We start from the raw sequence: 14,714 nt of genomic DNA, 5'->3' as shown, positions 1-14,714 counted from the left end.
TTCAGGAAAATGAAGTGAAACTGTAAAAAGGAAAAAAACACCCAGGAAGGAGCTGACACATGACTTGCCCAAAAACTGAACTGATCTGTTTTTGATTATCTGGAAATGTCTGATCAGAGTTTTATTGTTTAAAAATAAATAGATAAAACAAAAAAAGCACAACTTTCCTGTTAATCAACTTAACCTCCAAAATGATCTGTTTATATTGTAACCTGACACTTTGAATTCACACTGGTGTCACTGCATATTAAAGAAAACATTGTAGTTTAATTTGAGCTGTTTCCTTAATCAAATTTTAAGAAGGAAATGTGTGCAGATACATTCGCTGACAATGTGTCATTTTGAGTGTAAGATTCAGTTTATTGTTTTCAGCCAATTCAACACATCTGGACAACATTTTCAAACATGTCAGCAGATGCATGAGTCAAAGACGATCATGAGGCTGCTGTGGTTGGTGTTCAGTCCCTGGATCCTCCTCTAGTCTGCATGTTAAAGTATCACCGAACAAGAGTCACAGTCACAGCTGCTTCAGGCTCACATGACAGAGGAGTCAGAGAACAAAATGAGAGTGAGGCAAAGAAAACCTTCAGCAGGTCAGATATGGTATCAATAACGGATCCATGCTTTCTCTTTGTTTAATTGAACACTGGAAGCTTTTTCCCTAAACCTCAGATGTGATGCTTTGTGGTTTCACAGTCACACTGATGTATGTTTGTAGACTTACTGAAATAGTCCAGAGTGTCAGTCTGTTTGTGTCACACTTCCCTGTGCTCAAGTGACTGTCAGTGTCATGCAGTTTGATTAAGCACTGAACAAACAATTCATTTTTTCCCACATATAGTCTGACTTGCATCGGTACAATGAAGTCATGCAGCACTGTTGTGCCAGACCTGCCCTACATATAAACTGCTCACATCAGTTTGAGTCTAAATGGACAGGTCACATGATAGTTCCCCCAACCTTTCTTCCAGTCTATCCACATGCTCATACTTACTGAGTCATTTTTGGAAGCTGCTCAGAAGGGAAGGTCTCAGTAGGAGTAAAATTTCACAGTGAGGTTACATTTAGGTATTTGCTTTGATTTGTTCCCAAATAATGAAAACTACATTGTGGGCGGTGCTATATGACTGTTTTACTGTACATCCAATTACTATACACCCAATGTATAATAAATATTAATGACATTCAGCCTCACATGTTCCTTTTTATTTAAAAAAAAATAGCCTGTTTTTAACATTGATATAATAAAAGAAACATGAAGTTCCATATTAATCAGATCAGTATGTACAGCACTAACGTCACCAATGTCTCTTTTAACTCTGGTGAGATGTTGAGTTATGTCCCTCTGCCGGTGAGAAGATGAACTGCATGGAGTCAGTTTAATGAACGTAGATGACATGAAGTGTTTTTAAATCAACCTTTAATAATTGTACAGGTGACTGCTGATAACCATACACACACCATGACACAAACAGTGATATCAATTAAAGTCATAATATGTCAAAGTCATAATATGATCCTGGGTGTACACCCAAACACATTACCACAGGGTAACACACAGAGAAATAATCACTCATACCTGTTTTTCACTTAAAAGAGCACTTTCTCAGCAGTTTTACTTTGTGATACTGTATTTATTTTGACCTAGGTTGAATTAAATGTTTTCACGGATGTGACTGTGACAGTAATTTCCAAAAATCTCATTTTGAAAAATCAACCTGTAAACATATTTTAAAATTCCAGACTTTCCATTAGTGACATTGGATTAGCCAATCAAATCTCTTAAAGCAAATGGGCCCTCCCCTACATTTTCTGTGTGCTCGTGCACCTTATAGTACAGCATTTAATGTGTAGGAGAGAGAAAAAAAATAAACTGCAGCAAAATTTGTCAGATTAACCGACATGTTAGCTGCGAGGGCTGCTGTGATGCTGCTGCTGCACCATCAAAAGTGACTAGCGACTAATCACCAGGCTTTACAGTCACAGGACGCTGTAGCAGGGACAACAGTCCCAACAACCGAGTGAGGAAGAGATGGAGGAAGGTGAAATTACTGCAGTAAAAAAAATAGATGGGGGGACATAATAAGCAAGGGAGAGATTCAAGGGTTCAGGTAAAATGATTGACTACTTTGACCATGAGCCACTGCTACTGTGTGTTGCTTTTAATTGCCACATGCAGTGCAACTATCCTAACCCAGTAATTGTACCGACCTGCTCAGACCTGTTTCAATATCAATAATTAAACAAAATGACATATACACATGTGTATGTATGTAATGTACACAGATCAGGTCATCAGGGTGGGCAAGTTTCAATAAAATTTGACCAATACTTTAGCAGGAGTAGACAGCCTTGCGACTAGTGGCAAGATGGACTGACAGAGGATCCTTTACAATGGCATGAGCTCACCAGTGCTGATGATCAGTTCTTCTCTCTTGCCAGTGGAGGGCGCTACTCACTTAATGCATTATTATTGCACCTTTACTTACATTCACTTCTGTTAAACATCAACACTTCGGTTGCTTTTTCTTTTGGTAATGTGTCTCCTTGCATGCTTCACTTGAACCTCATCCTCTCATTTGAGCCTCTCCCAGTTATGATGACAGAGAAATTTGAGGGCAAGGGAGCCAAAAGAAGAGCACAACTTAGATATAATATTCTGTAAAGCTGGACCATGTGACCAGATACATGGTATGGATAAATAGAGCACATCTTCTTATATTATAACACAAGAGGTCATCTGGACAGGTAAATTAATGATTTACAGTCACAGTTACAGTTTTTGTCACTCTTTTATTTGAGTCTATACCACAACAGAGTAAAACAATGTTCAATATTGGTAACTGACTAACTGTCTATCTAGGTTCTAAAGGACCATTTAATTCTCCAAATTTGACCACAGACACGTTCAAATCTAGTTATGATTTCATCACACGAGCAAAAGTAAGAATAGATATCAAGATGAACCCTGACTGCTCAACAAACTTACAAAGCCATGAAAGAAGTTTACAAAAAATCATTTAGAACAGTTTAAAACATCAGCTGAATCCATAAATCTGAAAACATATTTCACAATGAAAGAGACCGACATGTACAGACTAAACTATCTGTTAGGAGACTATTATGCTAAACTACACACAGAGTCACTGAGGAACCAGAGGACCAGATTCCAAACCCAGGATAAAGAGGTTCAGTGAATGTGGTGTTGAAGGTGTGGAGGTGGATCAAAGTGTCAGAGGAGACTCTGTAGAAGGACAGAGTGCCAGCAGGACAGTCCACATACACTGCTACTCTGTTAGAGACAGAGGAGGAGGAGGAGGAGGCAGAGACAGATGTTGATTTCTTATTGCGCCAGGCAGAGTAGCGGCCATCATCACAGCAGCTCAGACTCCAGGACTGATCACTCCATCCAAACAAACAGTCATTGTCTCGTCTCCTTGTGATTCCTCTGTAACTCACTGATATCTCAACTTTTCCGTTCCACTCGACCTCCCAATAACAACAGCCAGTCAGACCATCTTTACACAGCAGCTGAGGCCGTTCAAATCTGTCTGGATGATCAGGATATGATTGAACTTCCTTTGCTTGTCTCACCTTCATGTTGTCAGACAGTTTGAGTTTTCTGTTTACTGCGTTTGCGTTGATTGTGAGTTGACAGGAATCTGATGGAGAGAACAAACACAATACAGCTGCAATTATTGATCCATCATCTGTTCATTGATTGACACTTTGACGATGACTCCTGACATCAGAGATGTGAATGAGTGATGTGACAGTTTGAAGATGGTTGAATGTGTGCTGCTTTGTTTTCATGAATCACATTAAAAACACACTTACACTTCCTCAGACTTCCTGGTTTCAGCCATCGGACTCCAGCAGGCTCCACCCTGAAAGGAGGAGGGGGGTCAGACCAGCACAGTCTCTTTCAGCATGCACATATGGACATTACATCGCTCTCATACACATGCTGTTAGACACTAATAAAGGAACAGTCCAACATTTTCACAAATACATTTGAAGAAAATGCTTCTGAAATCTTGTCCAGTGGTTGTCATGATCTAGTTAGTCTGTTTATTATAGCAGAATTTATAATTAAAATTATGTGGATCATCATTGTCATCTCTATTTGTCAAAATGATGATTCATTAACGTAAACATCACACAGTTATGTAGTTTAAAAAACATTTCTTTTCACAGAAGACTTCCTAATTAAAAAGACAATGAAGCTAAGGTTAAAGGGGGTTCACCGGTGCACTTGTATGCCTCCACAGGTGCGCAGAGAACCAAACCTTACAGCTACATGTAAAAAAAACAAACCAAAAAAACAGTGTAGTCCAACAAAAAGATTGAAAGCACGCAGACAGGAGCAGCCGGGGATCAAAATACCTACTCTTCTTATCAGTAGTTGGCCTGTGCTACCTCCTGAGCTACAGTCATCTTAAGTCACAGCATACTAAAAGCTATTTCATCAATACTCCCAAATCAGTGAGAATGAAACATGCATGTTTTTACACAATTTCAATGGAGTTTAATTTTACTAATTACTAAGCAATTAAACTAGTTACTTTAGTTATTTTGTTCAGTTTTTTGGTTCCTTTTTCTTTTTCAGTGAGAGAAGTCTAGTTTGTTTGTCCATTCAAGTCAGGTCCAATATCTGAGGTGGAAATGTGAAGGACAGCAGACAGGTGATCATCACTGACAGAGAATCTGTACTTGGATTTGTTAAATTTCATTCCTGTGTTTGTTTGTTGACATATAAATGTAGATCCATAGAGAACCAACATCTTCTGAGCAGGTCTACCTATATGTGGAAGGTTCTCCTCTTTGAGAGAAAAATACCATCCCAGCAGTGATACTAGTTGAATCAGACTGACAGTATTGAATCAGACTGCATATCAAATAGTTCAATCTGAACATCATTGGAGCATTTCCCTATAATGCAAGTTAAGGGAAATGAAATCATGTGCATTTCATTCTAAACTGTTTTGGAATTGCTCTCATCATGCGGGGCTCAGAACACATACCAGCTCAGGGCGTATTATCGTGGCAGAACCTACTAAACACTGTGTTAAATTCCCCATCAGAGAATGGCTTACTGTGTTTTTGTGATTATGTTGAAAATCAAAAATCTAGTCTTAACACAGCCATCTGCTCTCCACAAACTGAACACATAACTTTTTGATTACAATAAATAAAAGCTCCTGCGTCACATACTCTTTCTTCTGATAAGTTGTCCATGTTCAAATGTGTGTGATGCTATGAGACATTCTCTGTACCTGAGAGTGTCAAGTCTCAGCTGCTTCAACAGATTCATGCCTGTCTCCCCTGGATGATTGTAGCTCAGGTCCAGCTCTCTGAGACAGGAGGGATTAGACCTCAGATCTGAGGCCAGAAAAGTACAACTTTCTTCTGTTATCTGCACATAATAATCATTACAGATACTATTAGAGAACAGCAGATAATTAGCACAAAAAAAGGACAGGACAAACTACAATTTTAATGAAATAATAACCATAAATTAAAAGTTACATTGATTTTGAAATTATAATTCATTCTGGTTATAATACGAACCAATTTAATTTCTAGTCTGTGTTGAAATCGAAGGTTGATTCTGTTCATCATTACATCCAGATGAACAGAATCAACCTTTTGGGATTTACTTAGCTTGATGACTGAGCCTGAATCAGGATATCTGTGTTGAAATATTCCAGTGGAAAGTGACCATTACATTCCACTAAACTGTACGTTTGTATGTTTTTCACTTTTTGATCATAAACATTTAGTCCAGATTTAAAACTCAAAGTTCAAAAATAAAACGAAGGAGAAATCTTCATTTTATCAGTAGGCAAAAATTTAAGAAGAAAAAAATTGGAAATGTTAAAGAAAACCCCTCAAACTTGCATAAGTAACTAACCCCGGCTTGGGTTACTTATGCAATCCAAATTTCAAAATGTTCATCAACTAAACAATTGATGATTTCTGACCTGAGTGTTTCCAATTTACAGTGTGGACTTCTTAGTCCAGCCGACAAAGCTTTTACTCCAGTATCCCTCAGGTTGTTGTTCTTCAGGTCCATCTCTCTCAGACTAGAGAACTGGAGACTGAGAACTGACGACATAGTTCCACAGATTTTCTCTGAAAGGTTACAAGTGCTCAGTCTGAAGAGACAGTAATTTAGAAGGGAAAAAAAGCATTTTTAAAATGTTTAATTTAAACTTTTAATCACACATGATATATATATAACATATAATCCCTACACCTGCTAAAGCCTAAAAAAGATTCTTGATACTTATTGAAGATAAACAAATTGTTAAAAAAAATTGCTAATTTAGACAATTCCAAAGTTTTCCACAAAGTACTAAATAAATGTATAAATCTTAATATGAAACTGGAAAACTTTAAATGCTTTGAGAAATTCAGGAGTGCATGTTATTGTTTACATTCAATGAAGGTTCAAATTAGCAAACAGCTCTCACATTAAACCACAAACAATGTATCTGACCTGAGTTTCTCTAATTTACAGTGCATGCTCTCCATTCCAGCTATCAACAGATTTACGCCTGAATCCTGCAGATTGTTATTGCTCAGGTCCAGAGTTCTCAGCTCACAGCCTTCTACTTTGAGAGACAGAGAAAGAGCTTCACAGCTTCTCTCTGTCAAGTTACAGTTATTCAGCCTAAGAGAAAATACACACAAAGCAGCAAATTCAGTCTTTATCTTCCTTGTGAATAGATCTTAAAAACTTTATGGTAACATACAGAGCTTTCTTAGACACTTTGAGCGCAGGCAGCAGCCTCAGAAGAGCATCCTCTGAAGCAGAATATTTCTTCAGATCAAGAACATCCAGATCTTTTTCTTATGTTAATAAGATGAAGACCAGAGCTGACCACTGAGCAGGAGATAGTTTCTCTGTGGAAAGACTTCCCATACTCAGGGACTGTTGGAGCTCCCCAACTAGAGCACGATCATGTAGTTCATTCAGACAGTGGAACAGGTTGATGCTTTGCTCTACAGACAGATTCTCACTGATCTTTTTCTTGATGTACTGGACTGTCTGTTGATTGGTCTCTGAGCTCATTCCTGTCTGTGTCAGTAGACCTCGTAGAAGGGCTTGATTGGACTGCAGTGAAAGACCCAGGAGGAAACGAAGGAACAAATCCAGGTGTCCATTTGGACTCTCTAAGGCCTTGTCCACAGCACTCTTGTGAAGAAATTGTCCACCACAGTTTTGGAGTTTGAGTTTATTAAGTGCTTTAGACCATGCAGAGGTTTCTCCTTCTAGCAGATTGACACAGAAGTTGTAGAACGTCAGGTGAACATGAAGAGCAGCTAAAAACTCCTGAATGCTCAGATGGACAAAGCAGAACACCTTGTCCTGGTACAGTCCTCTCTCCTCTTTAAAGATCTCTGTGAACACTCCTGAGTACACTGAGGCTGCTGTGATATCGATGCCACACTCTGTCAGGTCTGATTCATAGAAGATCAGGTTTCCTTTCTGCAGCTGTTCAAAAGCTAGTTTTCCTAGACACTCAACCATCTTCCTGCTCTCTGGACTCCAGTGTGGATCTGTCTCAGATCCTCCATCATACTTGACCTTCTTCACTTTGGCCTGAACCACCAGGAAGTGGATGTACAACTCAGTCAAGGTTTTGGGCATGTCTCTCTGTTCTTTTGTTTTCAGCACATCCTCCAGAACCGTAGCATTGATCCAGCAGAAGATTGGGATGTGGCACATGATGTGGAGGCTTTGTGATGTTTTGATGTGAGGGATGATCCTCGAAGCCTGCTTCTTGTCTCTGAATCTCTTCCTGAAGTACTCCTCCTTCTGTGGGTCAGTGAACCCTCTGACCTCTGTCACCATGTCAACACACTCAGGAGGGATCTGATTGGCAGCTGCAGGTCGCGTGGTTATCCAGATGTGAGCAGAGGGAAGCAGGTTCCCCCTGATGAGGTTTGTCAGCAGCACATCCACTGAGGTGGATTTTCTGGAGTCAGTTAGTATTTTTATTTTGTGGAAGTCCAGAGGAAGTCGACATTCATCCAGACCATCAAAGATGAACACAACCTGGAAGTCTTCAAAGCTGCAGATTCCTGCTTGTTTGGTTTCAATAAAGAAGTGATGAACAAGTTCCACCAAGCTGAACTTTTCCTCTTTCAGCACATTCAACTCCTTGAAAGTAAATGGAAATATGAACTGGATGTCCTGGTTGGATTTTTCTTCAGCCCAGTCAAGAGTGAACTTCTGTGTTAGGACTGTTTTCCCAATGCCAGCCACTCCCTTTGTCAGCACTGTTCTGATCGGTTCATCTATTTCAGGTGAAGTTTTAAAGATGTTGTCTAGTCTGATTGTTGTGTTTGGTTTGTCTGCTTTCCTGGATGTTGTTTCAATCTGTCTGACTTCATGTTCATCATTGACCTCTGCAGTCCCTCCCTCTGTGATGTAGAGCTCTGTGTAGATCTGATTCAGAAGTGTTGAGTTTCCTGCTTTAGTGATCCCCTCAAACACACACTGGAACTTTTTGTTCAAAGTAGATTTAAGTTTACATTGACAAAGTGGAGCAAACATTTCTGAAAACACAAAAATAAATACATTACATTAATTTGGTTTTCAGAAAATATCCCAAAATTTCAATTCAGTAAGTCTTGAGATATTTTAAAAATTTAAACACGTGCTGCAGCTTAAATGTTTTGAGAAATCCCCTTACTGCTCTGCAGACAGTCAGCCAGCTCTTCCTGCTTTATTCTCTTCAAAAGGTGTAACACAATTGTCACAAATGCCTCTCTGCTTTTACTCTTCTGCTTTTTATTGTCATCCTTCGACATATCATCTTCTTCCATCTCTAAATAATCTGGACTCAAAATCTCGTGCATCTTCTTTAGTTCATTCTTTACAAACATGATGATGTTGTCCTCTAACAGCTGGAACAAAATATTATATGAATATTATGTCAATGACAAAATAGTGCTGACATCATGTCCTTCCACTGGTCTACAAAGAGCAACATGGAGATGAATGAACATAATAGATGTAAGAGTGGTTGTTATATACTGTATGTACGTACCATGAATATGGAGTCCAGCTGTTTTTGATCCTGCTGTACAAAATGACCACTAGAAACCTCTGAATTTTCCTGGTCCAGTCTGTGGAGGACTCGTGAATATTAGTTCATGCACAGGGAAAAGACAACGTAAGTGACATCTGAAGAAAAAAAAACTAAGGTGTTTAGATTATATATGACTCCATGTAGTTGTAAAAGTTTGCCACTCTTGCCGATCTCATTGATACTCAGCTACTCAGCTTAGCATTTTTTCAACATTGTACATCTGATAAACAGTTATGTGTTAATTCCATGAAAAATCATTGTGTAAATTCAACCTGACACCTTCTATTATGTTTGTCAAATAACTCTAGCATATGTGTGCAAATTTAATGCAGTCACTTTTTTGTTTTGGTTTTTTTTTTTATTCAGAATGTTTTCTTTCTAAAACCAACCAGCATCAGTATCAATGGATTTTCCATACACTTAATAGACTGCATCAATTTATTGTCTATCAGGGACAATGACAACAATATTATATTTTCACAGCAGATCCTCCTTTCATTTGATATTTCTTATTTCTTATATTCTAATAATTTCAAAAATATTGACACATTCAGAGGATTCAGTAACTGTTTGAGATTCTTTCAAAATCTCCTTTGATAGTGTTAAGATCCTTCTCTTCTACTATTGTCCTGTTTTCACTATCAGATTGTGAACACTGGTGATGATGTAATCTTGGTATTTCCAGGTAAAATGAGTGCCTGACTTCATTGTGTCTGAATGGATACGTACATTCTTCAACATAAAGAGCTGTTGCACAATAATCTGCCGTTGTTTTCTGTAAATCTAGATTTCAAAGAATGTGAATCAACTTTAGTTTAAGGTGCAATCAGTGAGGTAAATATGATTTGGATTTAAATGGTAATTAGGTATTTCGTGGTCCTCATGATGTGACCCTGAGCCATTTACACTATGCAGGACTATGGATGGTCCTACAATAAGCTGCAGACGTTTAAATATACATCTGTGTATATATTATATAATAAAGGAATTCCTTAATACCTTAGTATTCCAGTTAATTTAAGTCAAACACCAAACTGATGGCTAAAATAGCGTCAGTGTTAGTAACAGCTCACCTTTTGCAGGAGATGATTTTTGTCCTTTAAAATAAATAAGGCAATCTTTAGACTTGTCACTTTTTAAAGATACCCTGCTTGTGTCAGATCTAAGTTCTGCAGGTTTCCCATAGATCCTGAAGAATTTGAGAAAGAATTTGATGAAGACTTAGAATACTTTTGTCATCCATAAGAGAACCTGGTTTGCAGGCCATGCCCGAGCAGAAGGAAACTCCAGACTAGTGTTTGTGATTTACCACCCAAAGTTAAACAGTCATTTACACTATGCAGGACTATTGATGGTCCCACAATAAGCTGCAGAAGGTTAAATGTACAGGGTAGGCCATTTATATGGATACACCGTAATAAAATGGGAATGGTTGGTGATATGAAAGTCCTGTTTGTGGCACATTAGTATATGTGAGGGGGCAAACTCCTCAAGATGGGTGGTGACCATGGTAGCCATTTAGAAGTCGGCCATCTTGGATAGAACTTTTGTTTTTTCAATAGGAAGAGGGCCATGTGACACATCAAACTTATTGGTAATGTCACAAGAAAAACGATGGTGTGCTTGGTTTCAACGTAACTTTATTCTTTCATGAGTTATTTACAAGTTTCTCTTTGTTCACAGCCATTGACATGTCGAAGAGGTTAACATGTGAGGAGCGGATCGAAATTGTGTTGATAACTGGTGAACGCAGTAACCGGGTCATTGCAGCAGATTTCAATGCAAGACATCCCACGAGACCACCCATCTCCCATGCTACAGTTAGCAAACTGCTTGCAAAGTTTTGTGAAACTGGTTCAGTGTTGGATTTGCCAAAATGTGGTCGCAAGAAAACTGTCACTAATGAAGAAACATCAGTGGCTGTCCTAGCTTCATTCAGCAAGAGCCCACAGCGTAGCACTCGCCGCATGTCACTGGAGAGTGGCATTAGTCGAACATGCCTTCGGCGGATATTAGCTACTCACAAATGGCACCCTTACAAACTCCAGCTACTGCAGCATCTCAACGAGGATGACCCAGATCGGCGCACAGAATTTGCAGAATGGGCAAAACAAAAATTGGAACAGGACCCTCAGTTCACGCAGAAGATTTTGTTCAGTGATGAGGCAAACTTTTATGTGAATGGTGAAGTTAACAAACAAAACCACCGCTATTGGTCTGACACTAACCCACATTGGATGGATCCCTCCAAGACTGTTGGACCAACAAAAGTGATGGTTTGGTGTGGTATATGGGGTACAACGATAGTGGGTCCATTCTTCACTGGATATTTGAAATTGCTACATGATAATGTGTTTCCCTCTTTGTGCACTGAAGCTGGCACGTTCCCTGAGTTTTTCCAGCAAGATGGTCACCACCACATTATGGGTGCCAGGTCCGAGCATTCCTAGATGAACAGTTTCCTGGAAAGTGGATTGGTCGTCGTGGGCCAGTTGAATGGCCTCCAAGGTCTCCCAATCTGACCCCCTTAGACTTTTATCTTTGGGGTCATCTGAAGGCAATTGTCTATGGTGTGAAGATACGAGATGTGCAGCACCTGAAACTACGGATACTGAATGCCTGTGCTGGCATTTCTCCTGCGGTGTTGCTATCAGTGTGTGAAGAGTGGGAGAAGAGGGTTGCATTGACAATCCAACACAATGGGCAGCACATTGAACACATTTTATAAGTGGTCAGAAACTTGTAAATAACTCATGAAAGAATAAAGTTATGTTAAAACCAAGCACACCATTGTTTTTCTTGTGACATTACCAATAAGTTTGATGTGCCATATGGCTCTCTTCCTATTGAAAAAACAAAAGTTGTATCCAAGATGGCCGACTTCTAAATGGCCACCATGGTCACCACCCATCTTGAGGAGTTTGCCCCCTCACATATACTAATGTGCCACAAACAGGACTTTCATATCACCAACCATTCCCATTTTATTACGGTGTATCCATATAAATGGCCCACCTTGTGGAATAAAGGTATTCCTGGCTCAGTTCCTTATTTTTTAAAATGCCGTTTAGGGCCATGAAACAACAAAAAGCAATTCATTTAAATCAGATGCCAAACTGACAGCTAACAGCATCATTGTTACTAACAGCTCACCTCTCTGCAGGAAATGATTTTTGTCCTTTGAAATAAATGAGGCGATTTTTTGACCCGTCACTCTTTAAAGATACACTGCTTAGTTCAGGTCTCCCATAGGTCCTGTTAGACAGAAGAATTTTTTTTTTCATTTCCAGCAACAAAAACAGATGAAGACCTCGTCATTATCCCAAATACAACCTTGTTTTTCCAGACTGTAAATCAGCATAAAGAAACTCCAAACAGTCACTGTAAGAACAGAGCACCACCCAGACAAACGTTCTCATCCCAAAGCATAATATGTTTAATGTGACAAATCATTGGTATGTTATGCTTTTGGCCACCCAACACATCTCTATGTTACCTGTTCAGAAACCGGAGGAAGCACGAGAACTGTTTGGACTGAATCTACACATGTACATTTATTTTACTTTCTCATTATGAATCGCTTTGGAAAACACTATCTAATATGATTAAGGTTGTGGTTAAGAGTAGGGATAAGGTTATGGTTAGGGTTAGGATTAAGTTTAGGGTTAGGGCTGGAATACACGTCTGGAACGTGTGTTACCACCGGGTCATTCTATTGGATTCTATCCACAACCCGGCACGCATCATAGGGGCGCGGAAGGTTACACTTCCGGTTCCTATGTGACACCTCAGGACATGACAAATCATCGGTATGTTACGTATCGGGAAGGGGAATGGTCTCACCCAGACGTAAACACTTTAATTTGGCCTTTACAGGACTACCCATGTTCCTACTTTCAACAGGCACCAAAATGATAACTATCAAAAAGTTCATATTACTAACAGCTCACCTCTCTGCAGATGATTTTTGTCCTTTAAAATAAATGAGGCGATTTTTTGACCCGTCACTCTTTAAGGACACACAGCTGGGTTCAGGTCCAGGTTGGTTCCTGTGAATAATGATGGAGCAGTGATGTGAGTGCTGAGCTGTGACATGGAGAAGAGTCATGGACAGTTACAGATGGTCATCTCACCTCTGAGCTTTGGTCTGGCTCTCATGTTCCCCACACAGAGTGGTTTTAGAGGGAGGGACTCCCTCCTCTCTGTCCTCACATTGATCCATGCTGCTGAACTCACATCCACATCAGCTCACACACACCTTCTACCTTCACCTGCAGAGGAAACACAAAACATTCATGTGGCGGTCAGACGGCAGTGTGACGCAGAAGAAGCTTCCATCAGCTGATGTATTTCAGGATGGCTGCCAAACTGCTAGACTTACTTTTAGAAGAACTAATAAGCTTACACCTGCCACTGGCTTATTGCTGAACAGAACACATCAGTGACAAGTTTGTGTTGGCATCATTACTACTATTAAAACACACTGATGGTGGTTAGTTAGAGGATAAGTGCTTAACTCTATTTTAGGTTATTTTGGTAGTCACAATCTCTCTGTGCTTCTCCACTTGTCACACATGACATTTGAAATATTATTAGCATTAAGTGAAAAAATCTATTGCGTCGACTCTATCTTGGTGCAGATTTGGATACAAATATTGAACTTAAGCAGGGTGACTGTGTTTTGAAGAGTTTGAGGAAAAGTCATGCTGCAATTTCAGTGTTTACTGCTTCTATTTTATTACATCTGGAAATAGAAGGTTAAATATAATTGATGAAGGAAGAAATGTATTTGGATTTCTGAAGCGATAACACTGAACTCAAAATTTAAACATTAACTGTGGTTACACAGGTGTGAGGAATTAACTACAATTGAACTGCTGTGAATTCCACAGATCCTCCATAAATCCATCCCAACAATGATACTTACAGGAACCCAGCAGGAAGAACTCACCCATTCCAGTAATGCACTTTGTTCCTTCATAAAACAACAATAAAACAGCCTCAGAGCAACAGCACTTCCGTTTTATAGTTTGATTATGAAACCGTTCAGGGTGCACTTCAAGAGCACCTAAGTCTTAGTAAACATAACATCACAGTCAGGCTTTTTGTGTTTAAAAGGATCTGATGAACAAATCTCTACCTGCTCATTCTGTTTGAAAGGCTCTGAGCCAAATGTTGGAGACTTCGTTGTTGGGGGTTTGGAGTCTTTAGCCAATTCAACACCTCAGAGATTAGAGTCTTCAAATGTTCACCACATAAGCTCACAAACAAAGATAAAAGCAGCTGCTTTGTGATGGAGAGAAAAACCTAGGAGGCTCAAATAAATCAAAGTTCTACTCACTCTGCGTTTTTCCCATTAGCTTCTTCGCTATTCAGCTCTCTGGTGTCTTCACGACGTCTGTGTCAAGAAAAAAAGAAAATCCCCCGAATCATCTCTGTTACCACTCTGCAGGCTCATTAAACTCTTCAAACAAGTCTTAAGCTGTAGCTCATAGGTCGAAAATCTGCTGATACATTGTAATATGGCTTCAATAATTAACTTGCAACAACTTCACACTCTGACTGGAACACCCTAAACAAAGCTGAGAACAAATAAACCTCCTCTTTCCT

At 39.3% G+C, this 14,714-nt stretch overlaps 1 pseudogene across 1 annotated transcript; it reads right to left on the bottom strand.

Moving 5' to 3' along the window:
* Positions 1-2,796: 2,796 nt before the first annotated feature.
* Positions 2,797-14,501, bottom strand: LOC102776901 (NLR family CARD domain-containing protein 3-like; annotated as a pseudogene). The gene is made up of 13 exons (XR_015717228.1): positions 14,446-14,501; positions 13,238-13,375; positions 13,055-13,153; positions 12,258-12,359; positions 10,178-10,293; positions 9,063-9,151; positions 8,706-8,919; positions 6,759-8,568; positions 6,503-6,676; positions 5,963-6,158; positions 5,277-5,416; positions 3,838-3,887; positions 2,797-3,662 (listed from the first exon to the last, which is right to left on the bottom strand). The product of XR_015717228.1 is annotated as an NLR family CARD domain-containing protein 3-like (transcript).
* Between the last annotated feature and the right edge of the window lie 213 nt (positions 14,502-14,714).

Source organism: Neolamprologus brichardi, chromosome 23, assembly GCF_056152115.1.
Source record: "Neolamprologus brichardi isolate AB-2024 chromosome 23, ASM5615211v1, whole genome shotgun sequence".
In the NCBI taxonomy this organism is placed as follows: domain Eukaryota; kingdom Metazoa; phylum Chordata; class Actinopteri; order Cichliformes; family Cichlidae; genus Neolamprologus; species Neolamprologus brichardi.
The sequence above is the reverse complement of the archived record's forward strand: the minus strand, read 5'-3'. Positions and strand labels throughout refer to the sequence as shown.